Source organism: Schistocerca piceifrons, unplaced genomic scaffold (genome assembly GCF_021461385.2).
Source record: "Schistocerca piceifrons isolate TAMUIC-IGC-003096 unplaced genomic scaffold, iqSchPice1.1 HiC_scaffold_296, whole genome shotgun sequence".
NCBI classification, from domain to species: Eukaryota; Metazoa; Arthropoda; class Insecta; order Orthoptera; family Acrididae; genus Schistocerca; species Schistocerca piceifrons.
This window is the reverse complement of record NW_025728511.1, coordinates 25,001-32,500: the sequence shown is the minus strand read 5'-3', so window position 1 is coordinate 32,500 and position 7,500 is coordinate 25,001. Positions and strand designations below refer to the sequence as shown.

Below are 7,500 nucleotides of genomic sequence, written 5' to 3'. Positions count from 1 at the left end.
GGAGAAGTGCGGCCCACCGCACACCGGAACGGCCCCACCCCGCGGCGAGTGGAAAGGCAACCGGACACGACCCCGCCGCGGATTGCTCCGCGCGGGCGGCCGGCCCCATCTGCCGAGGGCGGAGGCCAGTGGCCGGATGGGCGTGAATCTCACCCGTTCGACCTTTCGGACTTCTCACGTTTACCCCAGAACGGTTTCACGTACTTTTGAACTCTCTCTTCAAAGTTCTTTTCAACTTTCCCTCACGGTACTTGTTCGCTATCGGTCTCGTGGTCATATTTAGTCTCAGATGGAGTTTACCACCCACTTGGAGCTGCACTCTCAAGCAACCCGACTCGAAGGAGAGGTCCCGCCGACGCTCGCACCGGCCGCTACGGGCCTGGCACCCTCTACGGGCCGTGGCCTCATTCAAGTTGGACTTGGGCTCGGCGCGAGGCGTCGGGGTAGTGGACCCTCCCAAACACCACATGCCACGACAGGCGGCAGCCTGCGGGGTTCGGTGCTGGACTCTTCCCTGTTCGCTCGCCGCTACTGGGGGAATCCTTGTTAGTTTCTTTTCCTCCGCTTAGTAATATGCTTAAATTCAGCGGGTAGTCTCGCCTGCTCTGAGGTCGTTGTACGAGGTGTCGCACGCCACACCGCCAGCCGGCTGTGCACGCTACCGAGAAAGTACCGGTATGCGAACCGCCAGGCGACGGGCGCGCATCGCACGTTTGAGGAGACGCGGCCGGCCCCACAGGCGGCCGCGACACTCCCAGGTCTGCGAAGCGGGGCAAACGCCGCGCGCTTCAGTATACGTAGCCGACCCTCAGCCAGACGTGGCCCGGGAACGGAATCCATGGACCGCAATGTGCGTTCGAAACGTCGATGTTCATGTGTCCTGCAGTTCACATGTCGACGCGCAATTTGCTGCGTTCTTCATCGACCCACGAGCCGAGTGATCCACCGTCCTGGGTGATCTTTTCTCAAGTTTCCGCCGTCTCTTTCGAGACGGTCGCATAGGCGGGAGTGAGGCGTGTGGCGGCCCCTGTTCCAGCGTTCTGTGTCCAACGGCCTCACGGCCGACGGGCGTCGTACGGCTCCACACCGGAGCGGACAGGCACTCGGGCGAAAGTCATTCAAAACCGGCGCCAGGCGCCAGGTGCCGCAGGCCAGCCGCTCCAGCGCTTCAGCGCTCGTACCACACAACATTGCCGCTAGTTTTGAGAGGCACGCGTGGTTCCGCACGCGGCGCACGGCTACTGCGAGCCGTACAGGTAGCGTGTTGCGCGACACGACACGCACATCGAAAGACATGCAGTCTAGTCGGTAATGATCCTTCCGCAGGTTCACCTACGGAAACCTTGTTACGACTTTTACTTCCTCTAAATGATCAAGTTTGGTCATCTTTCCGGTAGCATCGGCAACGACAGAGTCAATGCCGCGTACCAGTCCGAAGACCTCACTAAATCATTCAATCGGTAGTAGCGACGGGCGGTGTGTACAAAGGGCAGGGACGTAATCAACGCGAGCTTATGACTCGCGCTTACTGGGAATTCCTCGTTCATGGGGAACAATTGCAAGCCCCAATCCCTAGCACGAAGGAGGTTCAGCGGGTTACCCCGACCTTTCGGCCTAGGAAGACACGCTGATTCCTTCAGTGTAGCGCGCGTGCGGCCCAGAACATCTAAGGGCATCACAGACCTGTTATTGCTCAATCTCGTGCGGCTAGAAGCCGCCTGTCCCTCTAAGAAGAAAAGTAATCGCTGACAGCACGAAGGATGTCACGCGACTAGTTAGCAGGCTAGAGTCTCGTTCGTTATCGGAATTAACCAGACAAATCGCTCCACCAACTAAGAACGGCCATGCACCACCACCCACCGAATCAAGAAAGAGCTATCAATCTGTCAATCCTTCCGGTGTCCGGGCCTGGTGAGGTTTCCCGTGTTGAGTCAAATTAAGCCGCAGGCTCCACTCCTGGTGGTGCCCTTCCGTCAATTCCTTTAAGTTTCAGCTTTGCAACCATACTTCCCCCGGAACCCAAAAGCTTTGGTTTCCCGGAGGCTGCCCGCCGAGTCATCGGAGGAACTGCGGCGGATCGCTGGCTGGCATCGTTTATGGTTAGAACTAGGGCGGTATCTGATCGCCTTCGAACCTCTAACTTTCGTTCTTGATTAATGAAAACATACTTGGCAAATGCTTTCGCTTCTGTTCGTCTTGCGACGATCCAAGAATTTCACCTCTAACGTCGCAATACGAATGCCCCCGCCTGTCCCTATTAATCATTACCTCGGGTTCCGAAAACCAACAAAATAGAACCGAGGTCCTATTCCATTATTCCATGCACACAGTATTCAGGCGGGCTTGCCTGCTTTAAGCACTCTAATTTGTTCAAAGTAAACGTGCCGGCCCACCGAGACACTCAATAAAGAGCACCCTGGTAGGATTTCAACGGGGTCCGCCTCGGGACGCACGAGCACGCACGGGGCGGTCGCACGCCTTCGGCTCGCCCCACCGGCAGGACGTCCCACGATACATGCCAGTTAAACACCGACGGGCGGTGAACCAACAGCGTGGGACACAAATCCAACTACGAGCTTTTTAACCGCAACAACTGTAATATACGCTATTGGAGCTGGAATTACCGCGGCTGCTGGCACCAGACTTGCCCTCCAATAGATACTCGTTAAAGGATTTAAAGTGTACTCATTCCGATTACGGGGCCTCGGATGAGTCCCGTATCGTTATTTTTCGTCACTACCTCCCCGTGCCGGGAGTGGGTAATTTGCGCGCCTGCTGCCTTCCTTGGATGTGGTAGCCGTTTCTCAGGCTCCCTCTCCGGAATCGAACCCTGATTCCCCGTTACCCGTTACAACCATGGTAGGCGCAGAACCTACCATCGACAGTTGATAAGGCAGACATTTGAAAGATGCGTCGCCGGTACGAGGACCGTGCGATCAGCCCAAAGTTATTCAGAGTCACCAAGGCAAACGGACCGGACGAGCCGACCGATTGGTTTTGATCTAATAAAAGCGTCCCTTCCATCTCTGGTCGGGACTCTGTTTGCATGTATTAGCTCTAGAATTACCACAGTTATCCAAGTAACGTGGGTACGATCTAAGGAACCATAACTGATTTAATGAGCCATTCGCGGTTTCACCTTAATGCGGCTTGTACTGAGACATGCATGGCTTAATCTTTGAGACAAGCATATGACTACTGGCAGGATCAACCAGGGAGCTGCGTCAACTAGAGCTGAGCAGCCGGCCGCCCGGGAGTGTGTCCCGGGGGCCCGCGCGAACACGCAAGCGTCCGCTCAATCATTCTGCAAACAGGAGGAGGCTGAGCTCCCCTGCACAATACACCTCGAAACCCTCTCAGGTCCCGGCGGCGCGCAGCGCCGTCCCAAGTACTTGGTCGGGTTCGAGAGAGGCGCAATCGCCCGGAGTTAGGCGAGTAGACGCTTTCGGTGCGACCACCCGTGCTCCCAACTGAGCTTGCCGCTGCCGACAGAGGCCCGGGAGCGTGCTGTCGTGGCATTGCCGGCGGGAGACAACACGCGCCACCTACGGTGACCGGCAGCTCCAACGCCAGCGCCACAGAAGGACAAAAGCCCCACTTGGGTGCCGAAGCGAACTCTCCCAGCACAGCGCACACGCCAACACATCCGCACAGCTGCGATACAAACCACCAGCGAGAACCGCTGGGGCGACCGAGCAGCAGACGGCGTCGCGGCGCCGAGCGCCGGGCGGCGGCGCATCCTCAACGCACACAGTCCTCAATCGGACCAGCACACTGCAGATGTCCACCGCGCTTCGCACCGGGCCCGCGAGGACCTACTTTGGCCGCACGGCGCCGCGCGCAGGGTGCGCCGGCGCGCAGCTGCGACGCCTGCCGCGTCCGTCGGCCGGCGCGCCTGCCACTGGCCGCCCCCACCAGCCGGCTGTAGCGCGTGCGCCCACGCACCGCGCGGCCAGCACGCCGGGAGGCGCCCCCTCACCGGCCGGGGACGGTCCCACCCAGCCACCGCCGCGTATCGCTTCACACCCAGATGCCGTTCAGTTTCGTCGGCATGGTGGGTATCGCTGGAACAACCGGTTAGTACCTCAACCTATCGTCGCCATCACCGATTCACCCCTAGCGAGAACAACCGCACCACAACGGGTTACCATTTCTTCATTTGCGTAACTTCACCAGAAAACGTAGGCGTCCATCGCCATTTGCAACTTCAACCATTATTGCATGCCTGTGTCAGGTGTCACGCCACACTACGTCTGCCCACATACACGCAACAAAATGTGCACGCCTAGACAATACGTGGAAGGTGGCCCCCGTACGTATGCGATGTCCATTGCTCGAACGACTGTCAACCGGCTTCTGTAGCATGTCGCAGATATGGAACGCGCTGCACCATGCCATCACGGTGTGTGAGGAGAGACGACTAGGTCCGAATACATCAACAGACAGCTCATGCTGATCGCCATCCACGGCGTCCGTTCCTCCCACACGTCTCTATGGCGTACCACACTGCAATCCAGCTCTCATAGGGAGACGACACGTAGCTGCGTGCACAATATTTGCACTGTATGGTCCGCCGTTTTTGGGCGCAGTCGTTGTACGGTCACACATGTGCCACGATGTATCATTCAGTACATAAGGACGAATGTGCAGTACAGATTGTGGTTCACGCGTACGACATCAGCGGACAGTTGACACAGGCCGCACCACAACGTAGCCTGCGTACGTCGCATGCGAAGGGCATTGAACATGCAAACTTGTCACCAACCACCTTGCGAAGGCAGGGGGCAAGGTGGGGACGTGGGGAGAGGTGGGGGGGGGGGGGGGCGGCATGTACGCCCTGCTGCCATCCACATTACAGTGTACAGCAGGAGCATGTGGAAAGTCAGCAAGACTTGCAAGGTGTTTAACATGAAGCGATACACAGGGGAGCGGGCAGTGCGAGTAGCGAACTATATTGCGAGGGTTGCGGGTGGGCAACACTACACTAATTGAACGAGTCGTATAACAATTACAGAGCAGGTTTAGGCGACAACGTGGGTTACGATAGGCGACAACGTGGGTTACGTTAGGGGACAACGTGGGTTACGTTAGGGGACAACGTGGGTTACGTTAGGGGACAACGTGGGTTACGTTAGGGGACAACGTGGGTTACGTTAGGGGACAACGTGGGTTACGTTAGGGGACAACGTGGGTTACGTTAGGGGACAACGTGGGTTAGGTTAAGGCACAACATGGGTTAGGTTAAGGCACAACATGGGTTAGGTTAAGGCACAACATGGGTTAGGTTAAGGCACAACATGGGTTAGGTTAAGGCACAACATGGGTTAGGTTACGGCACAACATGGGTTAGGTTAAGGCACAACATGGGTTAGGTTAGGGGACAACATGGGTTAGGTTAGGGGACAACATGGGTTAGGTTAAGGCACAACATGGGTTAGGTTAAGGCACAACATGGGTTAGGTTAGGGGACAACATGGGTTAGGTTAGGGCACAACATGGGTTAGGTTAGGGGACAACATGGGTTAGGTTAGGGGACAACATGGGTTAGGTTAGGGGACAACATGGGTTAGGTTAGGGGACAACATGGGTTAGGTTAGGGGACAACATGGGTTAGGTTAGGGGACAACATGGGTTAGGTTAGGGGACAACATGGGTTAGGTTAGGGGACAACATGGGTTAGGTTAAGGCACAACATGGGTTAGGTTAGGGGACAACATGGGTTAGGTTAGGGACAACATGGGTTAGGTTAGGGGACAACATGGGTTAGGTTAGGGGACAACATGGGTTAGGTTAGGGGACAACATGGGTTAGGTTAAGGCACAACATGGGTTAGGTTAGGGCACAACATGGGTTAGGTTAGGGCACAACATGGGTTAGGTTAGGGCACAACATGGGTTAGGTTAGGGGACAACATGGGTTAGGTTAGGGGACAACATGGGTTAGGTTAGGGGACAACATGGGTTAGGTTAGGGGACAACATGGGTTAGGTTAGGGGACAACATGGGTTAGGTTAGGGGACAACATGGGTTAGGTTAGGGGACAACATGGGTTAGGTTAGGGGACAACATGGGTTAGGTTAGGGGACAACATGGGTTAGGTTAGGGACAACATGGGTTAGGTTAAGGCAATGGGTAGGTTAAGGCACAACATGGGTTAGGTTAAGGCACAACATGGGTTAGGTTAGGGGACAACATGGGTTAGGTTAGGGGACAACATGGGTTAGGTTAGGGGACAACATGGGTTAGGTTAAGGCACAACATGGGTTAGGTTAGGGGACAACATGGGTTAGGTTAAGGCACAACATGGGTTAGGTTAGGGGACAACATGGGTTAGGTTAGGGGACAACATGGGTTAGGTTAAGGCACAACATGGGTTAGGTTAAGGCACAACATGGGTTAGGTTAAGGCACAACATGGGTTAGGTTAGGGGACAACATGGGTTAGGTTAGGGGACAACTTGGGTTAGGTTAGGGGACAACATGGGTTAGGTTAAGGCACAACATGGGTTAGGTTAAGGCACAACCATGGGTTAGGTTAGGGGACAACATGGGTTAGGTTAGGGGACAACATGGGTTAGGTTAGGGACAACATGGGTTAGGTTAAGGCACAACATGGGTTAGGTTAGGGGACAACATGGGTTAGGTTAAGGCACAACATGGGTTAGGTTAGGGGACAACATGGGTTAGGTTAGGGGACAACATGGGTTAGGTTAAGGCACAACATGGGTTAGGTTAAGGCACAACATGGGTTAGGTTAAGGGACAACATGGGTTAGGTTAGGGGACAACTTGGGTTAGGTTAGGGGACAACATGGGTTAGGTTAAGGCACAACATGGGTTAGGTTAAGGCACAACATGGGTTAGGTTAAGGTACAACATGGGTTAGGTTAAGGTACAACATGGGTTTAGGTTAGGTTACACGTTGTTGTAAGGAAAGGTGTGGGGGGGGGGGGGGGGGCGGGGCGGCAGGTTCGTTGATAGTGATTATAGTAAGTGAATGCTTGTGACATGATGAGATTTGTCACGTCAGGATGCACCTTTGGCTTATTAGAGGCGGCGCTCCAATTCTATGCTTGTGTCAGACCTGTGTCTTTGACTCATGTCATTGTTTGTGCGCTGTGACAGGAGGTACTATTGTGATGTTGGGTGCACCGTTGTATAGGACATGTGTGGGTGTTGGTGCCTTATCTGCGCAATGGTGGATGTCGAAAGGGTGGGATATTCTATTTTCCGCATGGACCTCCTGGTCTGGTTGTGATAGTGTGGATTGTGTAATGTGGCGGAGAGGATGCACTGGATGTTGTTCCATGCTGGTGCTTACATATTGTATGTGCGCCTGTTAGAAGCAGAGAGTGGTGCGTGATCAGAGTGTCTGGCTGACGTGTGGTTCCATTGTGGGCAGACTCTTTCAGCATGTATACGGACAGTTGTATATATTTTCTGTAGTTTGATGGCTCTGCATTGATTACTAATCAGCGCCGTGTGTACGGGTAATCTGGTTCC

The 7,500-nt window shown here is 54.9% G+C and overlaps 2 non-coding genes and 1 pseudogene across 2 annotated transcripts; all 3 read right to left on the bottom strand.

The window, feature by feature from the left end:
* Positions 1 to 614, bottom strand: part of LOC124744514 — a 4,222-nt pseudogene extending 3,608 nt beyond the window's left edge.
* Positions 615 to 802: 188 nt separating this feature from the next.
* Positions 803 to 957, bottom strand: LOC124744519. Its single transcript, XR_007010802.1, has one exon. It is a non-coding gene; the product is annotated as a 5.8S ribosomal RNA (ribosomal RNA).
* Positions 958 to 1,309: 352 nt separating this feature from the next.
* On the bottom strand, positions 1,310 to 3,218 carry LOC124744511. The gene has a single exon (XR_007010798.1). It is a non-coding gene; the product is annotated as a small subunit ribosomal RNA (ribosomal RNA).
* Between the last annotated feature and the right edge of the window lie 4,282 nt (positions 3,219 to 7,500).